Source organism: Taudactylus pleione, unplaced genomic scaffold (assembly GCF_031769625.1).
Source record: "Taudactylus pleione unplaced genomic scaffold, aTauple2 ptg002447l, whole genome shotgun sequence".
In the NCBI taxonomy this organism is placed as follows: domain Eukaryota; kingdom Metazoa; phylum Chordata; class Amphibia; order Anura; family Myobatrachidae; genus Taudactylus; species Taudactylus pleione.
In genome coordinates this window covers 373,487-396,067 of record NW_028286831.1, presented here as the reverse complement: position 1 = coordinate 396,067, position 22,581 = coordinate 373,487, and the positions used below count along the sequence as shown (strand labels likewise).

The 22,581-nt window shown below is 50.0% G+C and overlaps 1 protein-coding gene across 3 annotated transcripts in view; it reads left to right on the top strand.

Moving 5' to 3' along the window:
• Positions 1–22,581, top strand: part of LOC148431304 (cornifelin homolog B-like) — a 121,589-nt gene that overhangs the window by 18,310 nt on the left and 80,698 nt on the right. The gene's annotated exons all lie outside the window — the stretch shown is intronic.

Here is a 22,581-nt window from a genome sequence, read left to right as displayed (position 1 = left end):
GTGGTGAGTAACAGTACAGTACAGCTGGGCTGTGAATAACAGAACAGATGACTGGTGAGTAACAGTACACCTGGGTGATGAGTAACAGTACAGCTGGTGGTGAATAACAGTACAGCTGGGTGGTGAATAACAGAACAGATGACTGGTGAGTAACAGTACAGCTGGGTGGTGAATAGCAGTACAGCTGGGTGGTGAGTAACAGTATAGCTGGGTGGTGAGTAAAGGTACAGTTTGTGGTGAGTAACGGTACAGCTAGGTGGTGAGTAACAGTATAGCTGGGTGGTGAGTAAAGGAAAAGTTTGTGGTGAGTAACAGTACAGCTGGGTGGTGAGTAACAGAACTGCTGGGTGGTGAATAGCAGTACAGCTGGGTGGTGAGTAACAGTATAGCTAGGTGGTGAGTAACGGTACAGTTTGTGGTGACTAATGGTACACCTAGGTGGTGAGTAACAGTATAGCTGGGTGGTGAGAAAAGGTACAGTTTGTGGTGAGTAACAGCACAGCTGGGTGGTGAGTTACAGTATAGCTGGGTGGTTACAGTACAGCTGGGTGGTGAGTAACGGTACAGCTGGGTGATGAATAACGGTACAGCTGGGTGGTTAGTAACGGAAAAGCTGGGTGGTAACAGTACAGCTGGGTGGTGAATAACAGTACAGTTGGGTGGTGAGTATCAGTATAGCTGGGTGGTAACAGTACAGCAGGGAGGTGAGTAATGGTACAGCTGGGAGGTGAGTAATAGTACACCCAGGTGGTGAGTAACGGTAGAGCTGGGTGGTGAGTAACGGTACGGCTGAGTGGTGAGTAATGATACAGCTAGGTGGTGAGTAATGGTACAGCTGGGTGGTGAGTAACAGTACAGCTGAGTGGTGAGTAATGGTACAGCTGGGTGGTGAAATACAGCTGGGTGGTGAGTAACAGTACAGCTGGGTGGTGAGTAACAGAACAGCTGGGTGGTGAGTAACAGTACAGCTGGCTGGTGAGTAACGGTACAAATGGGTGGTAACAGTACAGCTGGGTGGTGAGTAATGGTACAGCTCGGTGGTGAGGTACAACTGGTTGGTGTGTAATGGTACAGCTGGGTGGTGAGTAATGGTACAGCTGGGTGTTGAGTAACGGGACAGCTGGGTGGTGAAGTATAGCTGGGTGGTGTGTACCGGTACAGCTGGGTGGTGAATAACAGTACAGCTGGGTGGTGAGTAACAGTGCAGCTGGGTGGTGAATAACAGAACAGCTGGGTGGTGAGTAACAGTACAGCTGGCTGGTGAGTAACGGTACAGAAGGGTGGTAACAGTACAGCTGGGTAGTGAGTAATGGTACAGCTGGGTGGTAAGTACAGCTGGGTGGTGAGTAATGGTACAGCTGGGTGGTGTGTAACGGTACAGCTGGGTGGTGAATAACAGTACAGCTGGGTGGTGAGTAACAGTACAGCTGGGTGATGAGTAACAGTACAGCTGGGTGGAGAGTAATGGTACAGCTGGGTGGTGAGTAAGGGTACAGCTTGGTGGTGAATAACAGTACAGCTGGGTCGTGAGTAGCAGTACAGCTGGGTGGTGAGTAACACTACAGCTGGGTGGTGAAGAACAGTACAGCTGGGTGGTGAAGAACAGAACAGCTGGGTGGTGTGTAACGGTACAGCTGGGTGGTGAGTAACGGTACAGCTTGGTGGTGAGTAATTGTAGAGCTGGGTGGTGAGTAACGGTACAGGTTGGTGGTGAGTAATGGTAGAGCTGGGTGGTGAGTACCGGTACAACTGGTTGGTGAGTAATGGTGCAGCTGGGTGGTGAGTAACAGTACGGTACAGCTGGGTGGTGAGTAACAGTACGGTACAGCTGGGTAGTTAGTAACGGTACAGCTGGGTGGTGAGTAACGGTATAGCTGGGTGGTGAGTAACAGAACAGCTGGTGGTGAATAACAGTACAGCTGGGTGGTGAATAACAGTATAGCTGGGTGGTGAGTATCAGTATAGATGGGTGGTGAGGAAAGGTACAGTTTGTGGTGAGTAACTGTACAGCTAGGTGGTGAGTAACAGTATAGCTGGGTGGTGAGGAAAGGTACAGTTTGTGGTGAGTAACAGTACAGCTGGGTGGTGTGTAACAGAACAGCTGGGTGGTGAATAGCAGTACAGCTGGGTGGTGAGTAACAGTATAGCTAGGTGGTGAGTAATGGTACAGCTAGGTGGTGAGTAACAGTATAGCTGGGTGGTGAGTAAAGGTACAGTTTGTGGTGAGTAACAGTACACTTGGGTGGTGAGTAACAGTACAGCTGGGTGGTGAGTAACAGTACAGCTGGGTGGTGAATAACAGTACAGCTGGCTGGTGAGTAACGGTACAGATGGGTGGTAACAGTACAGCTGGGTGGTGAGTAATGGTACAGCTCGGTGGTGAGGTACAACTAGGTGGTGAGTAATGGTACAGCTGGGTGGTGAGTAACGGTACAGCTGGGTGGTGAGTAACGGTACAGCTGGGTGGTAAGTACAGCTGGGTGGTGAGTAATGGTACAGCTGGGTGGTGTGTAACGGTACAGCTGGGTGGTGAATAACAGTACAGCTGGGTGGGAGTAACAGTACAGCTGGGTGGTGAGTAACAGTACAGCTGGGTGGTGAGTAATGGTACAGCTGGGTGGTGAGTAAGGGTACAGCTTGGTGGTGAATAACAGTACAGCTGGGTCGTGAGTAGCAGTACAGCTGGGTGGTGAGTAACTGTACAGCTGGGTGGTGAAGAACAGTACAGCTGGGTGGTGAAGAACAGAACAGCTGGGTGGTGAGTAACGTTACAGCTGGGTGGTGAGTAACGGTACAGCTTGGTGGTGAGTAATGGTAGAGCTGGGTGGTGAGTACCGGTACAACTGGTTGGTGAGTAATGGTGCAGCTGGGTGGTGAGTAACAGTACGGTATAGCTGGGTGGTGAGTAACAGTACGGTACAGCTGGGTAGTTAGTAACGGTACAGCTGGGAGGTGAGTAACGGTACAGCTGGGAGGTGAGTAACAGAACAGCTGGTGGTGAATAACAGTACAGCTGGGTGGTGAATAACAGAACAGATGACTGTTGAGTAACAGTACAGCTGGGTGGTGATTAACAGTAAAGCTTGGTGTTGAGTAACAGTACAGCTGGGTGGTGAATAGCAGTATAGCTGGGTGGTGAGTATCAGTATAGATGGGTGGTGAGTAAAGGTACAGTTTGTGGTGACTAACTGTACAGCTAGGTGGTGAGTAACAGTATAGCTGGGTGGTGAGTAAAGGTACAGTTTGTGGTGAGTAACAGTACAGCTGGGTGGTGTGTAACAGAACAGCTGGGTGGTGAATAGCAGTACAGCTGGGTGGTGAGTAGCAGTATAGCTAGGTGGTGAGTAACGGTACAGCTAGGTGGTGAGTAACAGTATAGCTGGGTGGTGAGTAAAGCTACAGTTTTTGGTGAGTAACAGTACACTTGGGTGGTGAGTAACAGTACAGCTGGGTGGTGAGTAAAGGTACAGCTGGGTGGTGAATAACGGTACAGCTGGGAGGTGAGTAGCAGTACAGCTGGGTGGTGAATTACAGTACAGCTAGGTGGTGAAGAACACAACAGCTGGGTGGTGAGTAATGGTACAGCTGGGTGGTGAGTAACGGTACAGCTGGGTGGTGAGTTACAGTATAGCTGGGTGGTTACAGTACAGCTGGGTGGTGAGTAACGGTACAGCTGGGTGGTGAATAATGGTACAGCTGGGTGGTGAGTAACGGAAAAGCTGGGTGGTAACAGTACAGCTGGGTGGTGAGTAACGGTACAGCTGGGAGGTGAGTAATAGTACAGCTGGGTGGTGAGTAACGGTAGAGCTGGGTGGTGAGTAACGGTACAGCTGGGTGGTGAGTAGCAGTACAGCTGGGTTGTGAATAACAGAACCAATGAGTGGTGAGCAAGAGTACAGCTGGGTGGTGAATAACAGTACAGCTGAGTGGTGAGTAATGGTACAGCTGGGTGGTGAAATACAGCTGGGTGGTGAGTAACAGTACAGCTGGGTGGTGAGTAACAGTACAGCTGAGTGGTGAATAACAGAACAGCCGGGTGCTGAGTAACAGTACAGCTGGCTGGTGAGTAACGGTACAGATGGGTGGTAACAGTACAGCTCGGTGGTGAGGTACAACTGGGTGGTGTGTAATGGTACAGCTGGGTGGTGAGTAACGGTACAGCTGGGTGGTGAGTAACGGTACAGCTGGGTGGTGAGTAGCAGTACAGCTGGGTTGTGAATAATTGAACCAATGAGTGGTGAGCAAGAGTACAGCTGGGTGGTGAATAACAGTACAGCTGAGTGGTGAGTAATGGTACAGCTGGGTGGTGAAATACAGCTGGGTGGTGAGTAACAGTACAGCTGGGTGGTGAGCAACACTACAGCTGGGTGGTAAATAGCAGTACAGCTGGGTGGTGAGTAACAGTATAGCAGGGTGGTTATGGTACAGCTGGGTGGTGAGTAACGGTACAGCTGGGTGGTGAATAACGGTACAGCTGGGTGGTAAGTAACGGAAAAGCTGGGTGGTAACAGTACATCTGGGTGGTGAGTAACGGTACAGCTGACTGGTGAATAACGGTACAGCTGGGTGGTGAGTAACAGTACAGCTGGGTGGTGAGTAACAGTACAGCTGGGTGGTGAGTAACGGTACAGCTGGGTGGTGAGTAACGGTACAGCTGGGTGGTGAATAACAGTACAGCTGGGAGGTTAGTAGCAGTACAGCTGGGTGGTGAGTAAACAGTACAGCTGGGTGGTGAAGAAAAGAACAGCTGGGTGGTGATTAATGGTACTGCTGGGTGGTGAGTAACAGTACAGCTGGGTGGTGAAGAACAGAACAGCTGGGTGGTGAGTAACGGTACAGCTGGGTGATGAGTAACAGTACAGCTGGGTGGTGAGTAACAGTACAGCTGGGTGGTGAGTATTGGTACAGCTGGGTGGTGAGTAACGGTACAGCTGGGTGGTGAATAACAGTACAGCTGCGTGATGAGTAGCAGTACAGCTGGGAGGTGAGTAACAGTACAGCTGGGTGGTGAATAACGGTACAGCTGGGTGGTGAGTAACGGAAAAGCTGGGTGGTAACAGTACATCTGGGTGGTGAGTAACGGTACAGCTGGCTGGTGAATAACAGTACAGCTGGGTGGTGAGTAACAGTACAGCTGGGAGGTGAGTAACAGTACAGCTGGGTGGTGAGAAACGGTACAGCTGGGTGGTGAGTAACGGTACAGCTGGGTGGTGAAAAACAGTACAGCTGGGAGGTTAGAAGCAGTACAGCTGGGTGGTGAGTAAACAGCACAGCTGGGTGGTGAAGAAAAGAACAGCTGGGTGGTGAGTAATGGTACAGCTGGGTGGTGAGTAACAGTACAGCTGGGTGGTGAAGAACTGAACAGCTGGGTGGTGAGTAACGGTACAGCTGGGTGGTGAGTAATGGTACAGCTTGGTGGTGAGTAACGGTAGAGCAGGGTGGTGAATACCGGTAAAACTGGTTGGTGAGTAATGGTGCAGCTAGGTGGTGAGTAATATTACGGTATAGCTGGGTGGTGAGTTACAGTACGGTACAGCTAGGTAGTGAGTAACGGTACAGCTGGGTGGTGAGTAACAGTACAGCTGATGGTGAATAATAGTACAGCTGGGTGGTGAGTAACAGAACAGATTACTGGTGAGTAACAGTACAGCTGGGTGGTGATTAACAGTAAAGCTTTGTGTTGAGTAACAGTACAGCTGGGTGGTGAATAGCAGTATAGCTGGGTGGTGAGTAACAGTATAACTGGGTGGTGAGTAAAGGTACAGTTTGTGGTGAGTAACTGTACAGCTAGGTGGTGAGTAACAGTATAGCTGGGTGGTGAGTAAAGGTACAGTTTGTGGTGAGTAACAGTACAGCTGGGTGGTGAGTAACAGAACAGCTGGGAGGTGAATAGCAGTACCGCAGGGTGGTGAGAAACAGTATAGCTAGGTGGTGAGTAACGGTACAGTTTGTGGTGAGTAACGGTACAGCTAGGTGGTGAGTAACAGTATAGCTGTGTGGTGAGTAAAGGTACAGTTTGTGGTGAGTAACAGTACAGCTGGGTGGTGAGCAACAGTACAGCTGGGTGGTGAGCAACACTACAGCTGGGTGGTGAATAGCAGTACAGCTGGGTGGTGAGTAACAGTATAGCTGGGTGGCTACGGTACAGCTGGTTGGTGAGTAACGGTACAGCTGGGTGGTGAATAACGGTACAGCTGGGTGGTGAGTAACAGTACAGCTAGGTGGTGAGCAACACTACAGCTGGGTGGTGAATAGCAGTACAGCTGGGTGGTGAGTAACAGAATAGCTGGGTGGCTATGGTACAGCTGGTTGGTGAGTAACGGTACAGCTGGGTGGTGAATAACGGTACAGCTGGGTGGTGAGTAACAGTACAGCTGGGTGGTGAATAACAGAACAGATGACTGGTGAGTAACAGTACAGCTGGGTGGTGATTAACTGTAAAGCTTTGTGTTGAGTAACAGTACAGCTGGGTGGTGAGCAACGGTACAGCTTGGTGGTGAGTAACGGTAGAGCTGGGTGGTGAGTACCAGTACAACTGGTTGGTGAGTAATGGTGCAGCTGGGTGGTGAGTAACAGTATGGTATAGCTCGGTGGTGAGTAACAGTACGGTACAGCTAGGTAGTGAGTAACGGTACAGCTGGCTGGTGAGTAACGGTACAGCTGGGTGGTGAGTAACAGTACAGCTGGGTGGTGAATAATAGAACAGATTACTGGTGAGTAACAGTACAGCTGGGTGTTGATTAACTGTAAAGCTTTGTGTTGAGTAACAGTACAGCTGGGTGGTGAATAGCAGTATAGCTGGGTGGTGAGTAAAGTATAGCTGGGTTGTGAGTAAAGGTACAGTTTGTGGTGAGTAACTGTACAGCTAGGTGGAGAGTAACAGTATAGCTGGGTGGTGAGTAAAGGTACAGTTTGTGGTGAGTAACAGTACAGCTGGGTGGTGAGTAACAGAACAGCTGGGTGGTGAATAGCAGTACCGCAGGGTGGTGAGTAACAGTATAGCTAGGTGGTGAGTAACGGTACAGTTTGTGGTGAGTAACGGTACAGCTAGGTGGTGAGTAACAGTATAGCTGGGTGGTGAGTAAAGGTACAGTTTGTGGTGAGTAACAGTACAGCTGGGTGGTGAGCAACAGTACAGCTGGGTGGTGAGCAACACTACAGCTGGGTGGTGAATAGCAGTACAGCTGGGTGGTGAGTAACAGTATAGCAGGGTGGTTATGGTACAGCTGGGTGGTGAGTAACGGTACAGCTGGGTGGTGAATAACGGTACAGCTGGGTGGTGAGTAACGGAAAAGCTGGGTAGTAACAGTACATCTGGGTGGTGAGTAACGGTACAGCTGGCTGGTGAATAACAGTACAGCTGGGTGGTGAGTAACAGTACAGCTGGGTGGTGAGTAACAGTACAGCTGGGTGGTGAGTAACGGTACAGCTGGGTGGTGAATAACAGTACAGCTGGGAGGTTAGTAGCAGTACAGCTGGGTGGTGAGTAAACAGTACAGCTGGGTGGTGAAGAAAAGAACAGCTGGGTGGTGAGTAATGGTACAGCTGGGGGGTGAGTAACAGTACAGCTGGGTGGTGAAGAACAGAACAGCTGGGTGGTGAGTAACGGTACAACTGGGTGGTGAGTAATGGTACAGCTTGGTGGTGAGTAACGGTAGAGCTGGGTGGTGAGTAAGGGTACAACTGTTGGTGAGTAATGGTACAGCTGGGTGGTGAGTAACAGTACGGTATAGCTGGGTGGTGAGTAACAGTACGGTACAGCTGGGCTGTGAATAACAGAACAGATGACTGGTGAGTAACAGTACAGCTGGGTGATGAGTAACAGTACAGCTAGGTGGTGAGTAACAGTATAGCTGGGTGGTGAGTAAAGGTACAGTTTGTGGTGAGTAACAGTACAGCTGGGTGGTGTGTAACAGAACAGCTGGGTGGTAAATAGCAGTACAGCTGGGTGGTGAATAACAGTATAGCTAGGTGGTGAGTAACGGTACAGCTAGGTGGTGAGTAACAGTATAGCTGGGTGGTGAGTAAAGGTACAGTTTGTGGTGAGTAACAGTACACTTGGGTGGTAAGTAACAGTACAGCTGGGTGGTGAGTAACAGTACAGCTGGGTGGTGAATAACAGAACAGCTGGGTGGTGAGTAACAGTACAGCTGGCTGGTGAGTAACGGTACAGATGGGTGGTAACAGTACAGCTGGGTGGTGAGTAATGGTACAGCTCGGTGGTGAGGTACAACTGGGTGGTGAGTAATGGTACAGCTGGGTGGTGAGTAACGGTACAGCTGGGTGGTGAGTAACGGTACAGCTGGGTGGTAAGTACAGCTGGGTGGTGAGTAATGGTACAGCTGGGTGGTGTGTAACGGTACAGCAGGGTGGTGAATAACAGTACAGCTGGGTGGTGAGTAACAGTACAGCTGGGTGGTGAGTAACAGTACAGCTGGGTGGTGAGTAATGGTACAGCTGGGTGGTGAGTAAGGGTACAGCTTGGTGGTGAATAACAGTACAGCTGGGTCGTGAGTAGCAGTACAGCTTGGTGGTGAGTAACAGTACAGCTGGGTGGTGAAGAACAGTACAGCTGGGTGGTGAAGAACAGAACAGCTGGGTGGTGAGTAACGTTACAGCTGGGTGGTGAGTAACGGTACAGCTTGGTGGTGAGTAATTGTAGAGCTGGGTGGTGAGTAACGGTTCAGCTTGGTGGTGAGTAATGGTAGAGCTGGGTGGTGAGTACCGGTACAACTGGTTGGTGAGTAATGGTGCAGCTGGGTGGTGAGTAACAGTACGGTATAGCTGGGTGGTGAGTAACAGTACGGTACAGCTGGGTAGTTAGTAACGGTACAGCTGGGTGGTGAGTAACGGTACAGCTGGGTGGTGAGTAACAGAACAGCTGGTGGTGAATAACAGTACAGCTGGGTGGTGAATAACAGAACAGATGACTGTTGAGTAACAGTACAGCTGGGTGGTGATTAACAGTAAAGCTTGGTGTTGAGTAACAGTACAGCTGGGTGGTGAATAGCAGTATAGCTGGGTGGTGAGTATCAGTATAGATGGGTGGTGAGTAAAGGTACAGTTTGTGGTGAGTAACTGTACAGCTAGGTGGTGAGTAACAGTATAGCTGGGTGGTGAGTAAAGGTACAGTTTGTGGTGAGTAACAGTACAGCTGGGTGGTGTGTAACAGAACAGCTGGGTGGTGAATAGCAGTACAGCTGGGTGGTGAGTAACAGTATAGCTAGGTGGTGAGTACCGGTACAGCTAGGTGGTGAGTAACAGTATAGCTGGGTGGTGAGTAAAGGTACAGTTTTTGGTGAGTAACAGTACACTTGGGTGGTGAGTAACAGTACAGCTGGGTGGTGAGTAAAGTTACAGCTGGGTGGTGAATAACGGTACAGCTGGGAGGTGAGTAGCAGTACAGCTGGGTGGTGAGTAACAGTACAGCTAGGTGGTGAAGAACAGAACAGCTGGGTGGTGAGTAATGGTACAGCTGGGTGGTGAGTAACGGTACAGCTGGGTGGTGAGTTACAGTATAGCTGGGTGGTTACAGTACAGCTGGGTGGTGAGTAACGGTACAGCTGGGTGGTGAATAACGGTACAGCTGGGTGGTGAGTAACGGAAAAGCTGGGTGGTAACAGCACAGCTGGGTGGTGAGTAACGGTACAGTTGGGTGGTGAATAACGGTACAGCTGGGTGGTGAGTAACGGTACAGCTGGGAGGTGAGTAATAGTACAGCTGGGTGGTGAGTTACAGTACGGTACAGCTAGGAAGTGAGTAACGGTACAGCTGGGTGGTGAGTAACAGTACAGCTGATGGTGAATAACAGTACAGCTGGGTGGTGAGTAACATAACAGATTACTGGTGAGTAACAGTACAGCTGGGTGGTGATTAACAGTAAAGCTTTGTGTTGAGTAACAGTACAGCTGGGTGGTGAATAGCAGTATAGCTGGGTGGTGAGTAACAGTATAGCTGGGTGGTGAGTAAAGGTACAGTTTGTGGTGAGTAACTGTACAGCTAGGTGGTGAGTAACAGTATAGCTGGGTGGTGAGTAAAGGTACAGTTTGTGGTGAGTAAAAGTACAGCTGGGAGGTGAGTAACAGAACAGCTGGGAGGTGAATAGCAGTACCGCAGGGTGGTGAGAAACAGTATAGCTAGGTGGTGAGTAACGGTACAGTTTGTGGTGAGTAACGGTACAGCTAGGTGGTGAGTAACAGTATAGCTGTGTGGTGAGTAAAGGTACAGTTTGTGGTGAGTAACAGTACAGCTGGGTGGTGAGCAACAGTACAGCTGGGTGGTGAGCAACACTACAGCTGGGTGGTGAATAGCAGTACAGCTGGGTGGTGAGTAACAGTATAGCTGGGTGGCTACGGTACAGCTGGTTGGTGAGTAACGGTACAGCTGGGTGGTGAATAACGGTACAGCTGGGTGGTGAGTAACAGTACAGCTAGGTGGTGAGCAACACTACAGCTGGGTGGTGAATAGCAGTACAGCTGGGTGGTGAGTAACAGAATAGCTGGGTGGCTATGGTACAGCTGGTTGGTGAGTAACGGTACAGCTGGGTGGTGAATAACGGTACAGCTGGGTGGTGAGTAACAGTACAGCTGGGTGGTGAATAACAGAACAGATGACTGGTGAGTAACAGTACAGCTGGGTGGTGATTAACTGTAAAGCTTTGTGTTGAGTAACAGTACAGCTGGGTGGTGAGCAACGGTACAGCTTGGTGGTGAGTAACGGTAGAGCTGGGTGGTGAGTACCAGTACAACTGGTTGGTGAGTAATGGTGCAGCTGGGTGGTGAGTAACAGTATGGTATAGCTCGGTGGTGAGTAACAGTACGGTACAGCTAGGTAGTGAGTAACGGTACAGCTGGCTGGTGAGTAACGGTACAGCTGGGTGGTGAGTAACAGTACAGCTGGGTGGTGAATAATAGAACAGATTACTGGTGAGTAACAGTACAGCTGGGTGTTGATTAACTGTAAAGCTTTGTGTTGAGTAACAGTACAGCTGGGTGGTGAATAGCAGTATAGCTGGGTGGTGAGTAAAGTATAGCTGGGTTGTGAGTAAACGTACAGTTTGTGGTGAGTAACTGTACAGCTAGGTGGAGAGCAACAGTATAGCTGGGTGGTGAGTAAAGGTACAGTTTGTGGTGAGTAACAGTACAGCTGGGTGGTGAGTAACAGAACAGCTGGGTGGTGAATAGCAGTACCGCAGGGTGGTGAGTAACAGTATAGCTAGGTGGTGAGTAACGGTACAGTTTGTGGTGAGTAACGGTACAGCTAGGTGGTGAGTAACAGTATAGCTGGGTGGTGAGTAAAGGTACAGTTTGTGGTGAGTAACAGTACAGCTGGGTGGTGAGCAACAGTACAGCTGGGTGGTGAGCAACACTACAGCTGGGTGGTGAATAGCAGTACAGCTGGGTGGTGAGTAACAGTATAGCAGGGTGGTTATGGTACAGCTGGGTGGTGAGTAACGGTACAGCTGGGTGGTGAATAACGGTACAGCTGGGTGGTGAGTAACGGAAAAGCTGGGTGGTAACAGTACATCTGGGTGGTGAGTAACGGTACAGCTGGCTGGTGAATAACAGTACAGCTGGGTGGTGAGTAACAGTACAGCTGGGTGGTGAGTAACAGTACAGCTGGGTGGTGAGTAACGGTACAGCTGGGTGGTGAATAACAGTACAGCTGGGAGTTTAGTAGCAGTACAGCTGGGTGGTGAGTAAACAGTACAGCTGGGTGGTGAAGAAAAGAACAGCTGGGTGGTGAGTAATGGTACAGCTGGGGGGTGAGTAACAGTACAGCTGGGTGGTGAAGAACAGAACACCTGGGTGGTGAGTAACGGTACAACTGGGTGGTGAGTAATGGTACAGCTTGGTGGTGAGTAACGGTAGAGCTGGGTGGTGAGTAAGGGTACAACTGTTGGTGAGTAATGGTACAGCTGGGTGGTGAGTAACAGTACGGTATAGCTGGGTGGTGAGTAACAGTACGGTACAGCTGGGCTGTGAATAACAGAACAGATGACTGGTGAGTAACAGTACAGCTGGGTGATGAGTAACAGTACAGCTAGGTGGTGAGTAACAGTATAGCTGGGTGGTGAGTAAAGGTACAGTTTGTGGTGAGTAACAGTACAGCTGGGTGGTGTGTAACAGAGCAGCTGGGTGGTGAATAGCAGTACAGCTGGGTGGTGAGTAACAGTATAGCTAGGTGGTGAGTAACGGTACAGCTAGGTGGTGAGTAACAGTATAGCTGGGTGGTGAGTAAAGGTACAGTTTGTGGTGAGTAACAGTACACTTGGGTGGTGAGTAGCAGTACAGCTGGGTGGTGAGTAACAGTACAGCTGGGTGGTGAATAACAGAACAGCTGGGTGGTGAGTAACAGTACAGCTGGCTGGTGAATAACGGTACAGATGGGTGGTAACAGTACAGCTGGGTGGTGAGTAATGGTACAGCTCGGTGGTGAGGTACAACTGGGTGGTGAGTAATGGTACAGCTGGGTGGTGAGTAACGGTACAGCTGGGTGGTGAGTAACGGTACAGCTGGGTGGTAAGTACAGCTGGGTGGTGAGTAATGGTACAGCTGGGTGGTGTGTAACGGTACAGCAGGGTGGTGAATAACAGTGCAGCTGGGTGGTGAGTAACAGTACAGCTGGGTGGTGAGTAACAGTACAGCTGGGTGGTGAGTAATGGTACAGCTGGGTGGTGAGTAAGGGTACAGCTTGGTGGTGAATAACAGTACAGCTGGGTCGTGAGTAGCAGTACAGCTTGGTGGTGAGTAACAGTACAGCTGGGTGGTGAAGAACAGTACAGCTGGGTGGTGAAGAACAGAACAGCTGGGTGGTGAGTAACGTTACAGCTGGGTGGTGAGTAACGGTACAGCTTGGTGGTGAGTAATTGTAGAGCTGGGTGGTGAGTAACGGTTCAGCTTGGTGGTGAGTAATGGTAGAGCTGGGTGGTGAGTACCGGTACAACTGGTTGGTGAGTAATGGTGCAGCTGGGTGGTGAGTAACAGTACGGTATAGCTGGGTGGTGAGTAACAGTACGGTACAGCTGGGTAGTTAGTAACGGTACAGCTGGGTGGTGAGTAACGGTACAGCTGGTTGGTGAGTAACAGAACAGCTGGTGGTGAATAACAGTACAGCTGGGTGGTGAATAACAGAACAGATGACTGTTGAGTAACAGTACAGCTGGGTGGTGATTAACAGTAAAGCTTGGTGTTGAGTAACAGTACAGCTGGGTGGTGAATAGCAGTATAGCTGGGTGGTGAGTATCAGTATAGATGGGTGGTGAGTAAAGGTACAGTTTGTGGTGAGTAACTGTACAGCTAGGTGGTGAGTAACAGTATAGCTGGGTGGTGAGTAAAGGTACAGTTTGTGGTGAGTAACAGTACAGCTGGGTGGTGTGTAACAGAACAGCTGGGTGGTGAATAGCAGTACAGCTGGGTGGTGAGTAACAGTATAGCTAGGTGGTGAGTAACGGTACAGCTAGGTGGTGAGTAACAGTATAGCTGGGTGTTGAGTAAAGGTACAGTTTTTGGTGAGTAACAGTACACTTGGGTGGTGAGTAACAGTACAGCTGGGTGGTGAGTAAAGTTACAGCTGGGTGGTGAATAACGGTACAGCTGGGAGGTGAGTAGCAGTACAGCTGGGTGGTGAGTAACAGTACAGCTAGGTGGTGAAGAACAGAAAAGCTGGGTGGTGAGTAATGGTACAGCTGGGTGGTGAGTAACGGTACAGCTGGGTGGTGAGTTACAGTATAGCTGGGTGGTTACAGTACAGCTGGGTGGTGAGTAACGGTACAGCTGGGTGGTGAATAACGGTACAGCTGGGTGGTGAGTAACGGAAAAGCTGGGTGGTAACAGCACAGCTGGGTGGTGAGTAACGGTACAGCTGGGTGGTGAATAACGGTACAGCTGGGTGGTGAGTAACGGTACAGCTGGGAGGTGAGTAATAGTACAGCTGGGTGGTGAGTAACGGTAGAGCTGGGTGGTGAGTATCGGTACAGCTGGGTGGTGAATAGCAGTACAGCTGGGTGGTGAATAACAGTACAGCTGAGTGGTGAGAAATAGTACAGCTGGGTGGTGAAATACAGCTGGGTGGTGAGTAACAGTACAGCTGGGTGGTGAGTAACAGTACAGCTGGGTGTTGAATAACAGAACAGCCGGGTGGTGAGTAACAGTACAGCTGGCTGGTGAGTAACGGTACAGATGGGTGGTAACAGTACAGCTGGGTGGTGAGTAATGGTACAGCTCGGTGGTGAGGTACAACTGGGTGGTGTGTAATGGTACAGCTGGGTGGTGAGTAACGGTACAGCTGGGTGGTGAAGTACAGCTGGGTGGTGAGTAATGGTACAGCTGGGCAGTGTGTAACGGTACAGATGTGAGGTGAAAAACAGTACAGCTGGGTGGTGAGTATTGGTACAGCTGGGTGATGAGTTGCAGTACAGCTGGGAGGTGAGTAACAGTACAGCTGGGTGGTGAAGAACAGAACAGCTGGTTGGTGAGTAACGGTACAGCTGGGTGGTGAGTAACGGTACAGCTTGGTGGTGAGTAACGGTTGAGCAGGGTGGTGAATACCGGTAAAACTGGTTGGTGAGTAATAGTGCAGATGGGTGGTGAGTAACAGTACGGTATAGCTGGGTGGTGAGTTACAGTACGGTACAGCTAGGAAGTGAGTAACGGTACAGCTGGGTGGTGAGTAACAGTACAGCTGGGTGGTGAGTAACAGAACAGATTACTGGTGAGTAACAGTACAGCTGGGTGGTGATTAACAGTTAAGCTTTGTGTTGAGTTACAGTACAGCTGGGTGGTGAATAGCAGTATAGCTGGGTGGTGAGTAACAGTATAGCTGGGCGGTGAGTAAAGGTAGAGTTTGTGGTGAGTAACTGTACAGCTAGGTGGTGAGTAACAGTATAGCTGGGTGGTGAGTAAAGGTACAGTTTGTGGTGAGTAAAAGTACAGCTGGGAGGTGAGTAACAGAACAGCTGGGTGGTGAATAGCAGTACCGCAGGGTGGTGAGAAACAGTATAGCTAGGTGGTGAGTAACAGTACAGTTTGTGGTGAGTAACGGTACAGCTAGGTGGTGAGTAACAGTATAGCTGCGTGGTGAGTAAAGGTACAGTTTGTGGTGAGTAACAGTACAGCTGGGTGGTAAGCAACAGTACAGCTGGGTGGTGAGCAACACTACAGCTAGGTGGTGAATAGCAGTACAGCTGGGTGGTGAGTAACAGTATAGCTGGGTGGCTGCGGTACATCTGGTTGGTGAGTAACGGTACAGCTGGATGCTGAATAACGGTACAGCTAGTTGGTGAATAACAGAACAGATGACTGGTGAGTAACAGTATAGCTGGGTGGTGAGTAAAGGTACAGTTTGTGGTGAGTAAAAGTACAGCTGGGAGGTGAGTAACAGAACAGCTGGGTGGTGAATAGCAGTACCGCAGGGTGGTGAGTAACAGTATAGCTAGGTGGTGAGTAACGGTACAGTTTGTGGTGAGTAACGGTACAGCTAGGTGGTGAGTAACAGTATAGCTGGGTGGTGAGTAAAGGTACAGTTTGTGGTGAGTAACAGTACAGCTGGGTGGTGAGCAATAGTACAGCTGGGTGGTGAGCAACACTACAGCTGGGTGGTGAATAGCAGTACAGCTGGGTGGTGAGTAACAGTATAGCAGGGTGGTTATGGTACAGCTGGGTGGTGAGTAACGGTACAGCTGGGTGGTGAATAACGGTACAGCTGGGTGGTGAGTAACGGAAAAGCTGGGTGGTAACAGTACATCTGGGTGGTGAGTAACGGTACAGCTGGCTGGTGAATAACAGTACAGCTGGGTGGTGAGTAACAGTACAGCTGGGTGGTGAGTAACAGTACAGCTGGGTGGTGAGTAACGGTACAGCTGGGTGGTGAATAACAGTACAGCTGGGAGGTTAGTAGCAGTACAGCTGGGTGGTGAGTAAACAGTACAGCTGGTTGGTGAAGAAAAGAACAGCTGGGTGGTGAGTAATGGTACAGCTGGGGGGTGAGTAACAGTACAGCTGGGTGGTGAAGAACAGAACAGCTGGGTGGTGAGTAACGGTACAACTGGGTGGTGAGTACTGGTACAGCTTGGTGGTGAGTAACGGTAGAGCTGGGCGGTGAGTAAGGGTACAACTGTTGGTGAGTAATGGTACAGCTGGGTGGTGAGTAACAGTACGGTATAGCTGGGTGGTGAGTAACAGTACGGTACAGCTGGGCTGTGAATAACAGAACAGATGACTGGTGAGTAACAGTACAGCTGGGTGATGAGTAACAGTACAGCTAGGTGGTGAGTAACAGTATAGCTGGGTGGTGAGTAAAGGTACAGTTTGTGGTGAGTAACAGTACAGCTGGGTGGTGTGTAACAGAACAGCTGGGTGGTGAATAGCAGTACAGCTGGGTGGTGAATAACAGTATAGCTAGGTGGTGAGTAACGGTACAGCTAGGTGGTGAGTAACAGTATAGCTGGGTGGTGAATAAAGGTACAGTTTGTGGTGAGTAACAGTACACTTGGGTGGTAAGTAACAGTACAGCTGGGTGGTGAGTAACAGTACAGCTGGGTGGTGAATAACAGAACAGCTGGGTGGTCAGTAACAGTACAGCTGGCTGGTGAGTAACGGTACAGATGGGTGGTAACAGTACAGCTGGGTGGTGAGTAATGGTACAGCTCGGTGGTGAGGTACAACTGGGTGGTGAGTAATGGTACAGCTGGGTGGTGAGTAACGGTACAGCTGGGTGGTGAGTAACGGTACAGCTGGGTGGTAAGTACAGCTGGGTGGTGAGTATTGGTACAGCTGGGTGGTGTGTAACGGTACAGCAGGGTGGTGAATAACAGTACAGCTGGGTGGTGAGTAACAGTACAGCTGGGTGGTGAGTAACAGTACAGCTGGGTGGTGAGTAATGGTACAGCTGGGTGGTGAGTAAGGGTACAGCTTGGTGGTGAATAACAGTACAGCTGGGTCGTGAGTAGCAGTACAGCTTGGTGGTGAGTAACAGTACAGCTGGGTGGTGAAGAACAGTACAGCTGGGTGGTGAAGAACAGAACAGCTGGGTGGTGAGTAACGTTACAGCTGGGTGGTGAGTAACGGTACAGCTTGGTGGTGAGTAATTGTAGAGCTGGGTGGTGAGTAACGGTTCAGCTTGGTGGTGAGTAACGGTTGAGCAGGGTGGTGAATACCGGTAAAACTGGTTGGTGAGTAATAGTGCAGATGGGTGGTGAGTAACAGTACGGTATAGCTGGGTGGTGAGTTACAGTACGGTACAGCTAGGAAGTGAGTAACGGTACAGCTGGGTGGTGAGTAACAGTACAGCTGGGTGGTGAGTAACAGAACAGATTACTGGTGAGTAACAGTACAGCTGGGTGGTGATTAACAGTTAAGCTTTGTGTTGAGTTACAGTACAGCTGGGTGGTGAATAGCAGTATAGCTGGGTGGTGAGTAACAGTATAGCTGGGCGGTGAGTAAAGGTACAGTTTGTGGTGAGTAACTGTACAGCTAGGTGGTGAGTAACAGTATAGCTGGGTGGTGAGTAAAGGTACAGTTTGTGGTGAGTAAAAGTACAGCTGGGAGGTGAGTAACAGAACAGCTGGGTGGTGAATAGCAGTACCGCAGGGTGGTGAGAAACAGTATAGCTAGGTGGTGAGTAACAGTACAGTTTGTGGTGAGTAACGGTACAGCTAGGTGGTGAGTAACAGTATAGCTGCGTGGTGAGTAAAGGTACAGTTTGTGGTGAGTAACAGTACAGCTGGGTGGTAAGCAACAGTACAGCTGGGTGGTGAGCAACACTACAGCTAGGTGGTGAATAGCAGTACAGCTGGGTGGTGAGTAACAGTATAGCTGGGTGGCTGCGGTACATCTGGTTGGTGAGTAACGGTATAGCTGGATGCTGAATAACGGTACAGCTAGTTGGTGAATAACAGAACAGATGACTGGTGAGTAACAGTATAGCTGGGTGGTGAGTAAAGGTACAGTTTGTGGTGAGTAAAAGTACAGCTGGGAGGTGAGTAACAGAACAGCTGGGTGGTGAATAGCAGTACCGCAGGGTGGTGAGTAACAGTATAGCTAGGTGGTGAGTAACGGTACAGTTTGTGGTGAGTAACGGTACAGCTAGGTGGTGAGTAACAGTATAGCTGGGTGGTGAGTAAAGGTACAGTTTGTGGTGAGTAACAGTACAGCTGGGTGGTGAGCAATAGTACAGCTGGGTGGTGAGCAACACTACAGCTGGGTGGTGAATAGCAGTACAGCTGGGTGGTGAGTAACAGTATAGCAGGGTGGTTATGGTACAGCTGGGTGGTGAGTAACGGTACAGCTGGGTGGTGAATAACGGTACAGCTGGGTGGTGAGTAACGGAAAAGCTGGGTGGTAACAGTACATCTGGGTGGTGAGTAACGGTACAGCTGGCTGGTGAATAACAGTACAGCTGGGTGGTGAGTAACAGTACAGCTGGGTGGTGAGTAACAGTACAGCTGGGTGGTGAGTAACGGTACAGCTGGGTGGTGAATAACAGTACAGCTGGGAGGTTAGTAGCAGTACAGCTGGGTGGTGAGTAAACAGTACAGCTGGTTGGTGAAGAAAAGAACAGCTGGGTGGTGAGTAATGGTACAGCTGGGGGGTGAGTAACAGTACAGCTGGGTGGTGAAGAACAGAACAGCTGGGTGGTGAGTAACGGTACAACTGGGTGGTGAGTAATGGTACAGCTTGGTGGTGAGTAACGGTAGAGCTGGGTGGTGAGTAAGGGTACAACTGTTGGTGAGTAATGGTACAGCTGGGTGGTGAGTAACAGTACGGTATAGCTGGGTGGTGAGTAACAGTACGGTACAGCTGGGCTGTGAATAACAGAACAGATGACTGGTGAGTAACAGTACAGCTGGGTGATGAGTAACAGTACAGCTAGGTGGTGAGTAACAGTATAGCTGGGTGGTGAGTAAAGGTACAGTTTGTGGTGAGTAACAGTACAGCTGGGTGGTGTGTAACAGAACAGCTGGGTGGTGAATAGCAGTACAGCTGGGTGGTGAATAACAGTATAGCTAGGTGGTGAGTAACGGTACAGCTAGGTGGTGAGTAACAGTATAGCTGGGTGGTGAGTAAAGGTACAGTTTGTGGTGAGTAACAGTACACTTGGGTGGTAAGTAACAGTACAGCTGGGTGGTGAGTAACAGTACAGCTGGGTGGTGAATAACAGAACAGCTGGGTGGTCAGTAACAGTACAGCTGGCTGGTGAGTAACGGTACAGATGGGTGGTAACAGTACAGCTGGGTGGTGAGTAATGGTACAGCTCGGTGGTGAGGTACAACTGGGTGGTGAGTAATGGTACAGCTGGGTGGTGAGTAACGGTACAGCTGGGTGGTGAGTAACGGTACAGCTGGGTGGTAAGTACAGCTGGGTGGTGAGTATTGGTACAGCTGGGTGGTGTGTAACGGTACAGCAGGGTGGTGAATAACAGTACAGCTGGGTGGTGAGTAACAGTACAGCTGGGTGGTGAGTAACAGTACAGCTGGGTGGTGAGTAATGGTACAGCTGGGTGGTGAGTAAGGGTACAGCTTGGTGGTGAATAACAGTACAGCTGGGTCGTGAGTAGCAGTACAGCTTGGTGGTGAGTAACAGTACAGCTGGGTGGTGAAGAACAGTACAGCTGGGTGGTGAAGAACAGAACAGCTGGGTGGTGAGTAACGTTACAGCTGGGTGGTGAGTAACGGTACAGCTTGGTGGTGAGTAATTGTAGAGCTGGGTGGTGAGTAACGGTTCAGCTTGGTGGTGAGTAACGGTTGAGCAGGGTGGTGAATACCGGTAAAACTGGTTGGTGAGTAATAGTGCAGATGGGTGGTGAGTAACAGTACGGTATAGCTGGGTGGTGAGTTACAGTACGGTACAGCTAGGAAGTGAGTAACGGTACAGCTGGGTGGTGAGTAACAGTACAGCTGGGTGGTGAGTAACAGAACAGATTACTGGTGAGTAACAGTACAGCTGGGTGGTGATTAACAGTTAAGCTTTGTGTTGAGTTACAGTACAGCTGGGTGGTGAATAGCAGTATAGCTGGGTGGTGAGTAACAGTATAGCTGGGCGGTGAGTAAAGGTACAGTTTGTGGTGAGTAACTGTACAGCTAGGTGGTGAGTAACAGTATAGCTGGGTGGTGAGTAAAGGTACAGTTTGTGGTGAGTAAAAGTACAGCTGGGAGGTGAGTAACAGAACAGCTGGGTGGTGAATAGCAGTACCGCAGGGTGGTGAGAAACAGTATAGCTAGGTGGTGAGTAACAGTACAGTTTGTGGTGAGTAACGGTACAGCTAGGTGGTGAGTAACAGTATAGCTGCGTGGTGAGTAAAGGTACAGTTTGTGGTGAGTAACAGTACAGCTGGGTGGTAAGCAACAGTACAGCTGGGTGGTGAGCAACACTACAGCTAGGTGGTGAATAGCAGTACAGCTGGGTGGTGAGTAACAGTATAGCTGGGTGGCTGCGGTACATCTGGTTGGTGAGTAACGGTATAGCTGGATGCTGAATAACGGTACAGCTAGTTGGTGAATAACAGAACAGATGACTGGTGAGTAACAGTATAGCTGGGTGGTGAGTAAAGGTACAGTTTGTGGTGAGTAAAAGTACAGCTGGGAGGTGAGTAACAGAACAGCTGGGTGGTGAATAGCAGTACCGCAGGGTGGTGAGTAACAGTATAGCTAGGTGGTGAGTAACGGTACAGTTTGTGGTGAGTAACGGTACAGCTAGGTGGTGAGTAACAGTATAGCTGGGTGGTGAGTAAAGGTACAGTTTGTGGTGAGTAACAGTACAGCTGGGTGGTGAGCAATAGTACAGCTGGGTGGTGAGCAACACTACAGCTGGGTGGTGAATAGCAGTACAGCTGGGTGGTGAGTAACAGTATAGCAGGGTGGTTATGGTACAGCTGGGTGGTGAGTAACGGTACAGCTGGGTGGTGAATAACGGTACAGCTGGGTGGTGAGTAACGGAAAAGCTGGGTGGTAACAGTACATCTGGGTGGTGAGTAACGGTACAGCTGGCTGGTGAATAACAGTACAGCTGGGTGGTGAGTAACAGTACAGCTGGGTGGTGAGTAACAGTACAGCTGGGTGGTGAGTAACGGTACAGCTGGGTGGTGAATAACAGTACAGCTGGGAGGTTAGTAGCAGTACAGCTGGGTGGTGAGTAAACAGTACAGCTGGTTGGTGAAGAAAAGAACAGCTGGGTGGTGAGTAATGGTACAGCTGGGGGGTGAGTAACAGTACAGCTGGGTGGTGAAGAACAGAACAGCTGGGTGGTGAGTAACGGTACAACTGGGTGGTGAGTAATGGTACAGCTTGGTGGTGAGTAACGGTAGAGCTGGGTGGTGAGTAAGGGTACAACTGTTGGTGAGTAATGGTACAGCTGGGTGGTGAGTAACAGTACGGTATAGCTGGGTGGTGAGTAACAGTACGGTACAGCTGGGCTGTGAATAACAGAACAGATGACTGGTGAGTAACAGTACAGCTGGGTGATGAGTAACAGTACAGCTAGGTGGTGAGTAACAGTATAGCTGGGTGGTGAGTAAAGGTACAGTTTGTGGTGAGTAACAGTACAGCTGGGTGGTGTGTAACAGAACAGCTGGGTGGTGAATAGCAGTACAGCTGGGTGGTGAATAACAGTATAGCTAGGTGGTGAGTAACGGTACAGCTAGGTGGTGAGTAACAGTATAGCTGGGTGGTGAGTAAAGGTACAGTTTGTGGTGAGTAACAGTACACTTGGGTGGTAAGTAACAGTACAGCTGGGTGGTGAGTAACAGTACAGCTGGGTGGTGAATAACAGAACAGCTGGGTGGTCAGTAACAGTACAGCTGGCTGGTGAGTAACGGTACAGATGGGTGGTAACAGTACAGCTGGGTGGTGAGTAATGGTACAGCTCGGTGGTGAGGTACAACTGGGTGGTGAGTAATGGTACAGCTGGGTGGTGAGTAACGGTACAGCTGGGTGGTGAGTAACGGTACAGCTGGGTGGTAAGTACAGCTGGGTGGTGAGTATTGGTACAGCTGGGTGGTGTGTAACGGTACAGCAGGGTGGTGAATAACAGTACAGCTGGGTGGTGAGTAACAGTACAGCTGGGTGGTGAGTAACAGTACAGCTGGGTGGTGAGTAATGGTACAGCTGGGTGGTGAGTAAGGGTACAGCTTGGTGGTGAATAACAGTACAGCTGGGTCGTGAGTAGCAGTACAGCTTGGTGGTGAGTAACAGTACAGCTGGGTGGTGAAGAACAGTACAGCTGGGTGGTGAAGAACAGAACAGCTGGGTGGTGAGTAACGTTACAGCTGGGTGGTGAGTAACGGTACAGCTTGGTGGTGAGTAATTGTAGAGCTGGGTGGTGAGTAACGGTTCAGCTTGGTGGTGAGTAATGGTAGAGCTGGGTGGTGAGTACCGGTACAACTGGTTGGTGAGTAATGGTGCAGCTGGGTGGTGAGTAACAGTACGGTATAGCTGGGTAGTTAGTAACGGTACAGCTGGGTGGTGAGTAACGGTACAGCTGGGTGGTGAGTAACAGAACAGCTGGTGGTGAATAACAGTACAGCTGGGTGGTGAATAACAGATCAGATGACTGTTGAGTAACAGTACAGCTGGATGGTGATTAACAG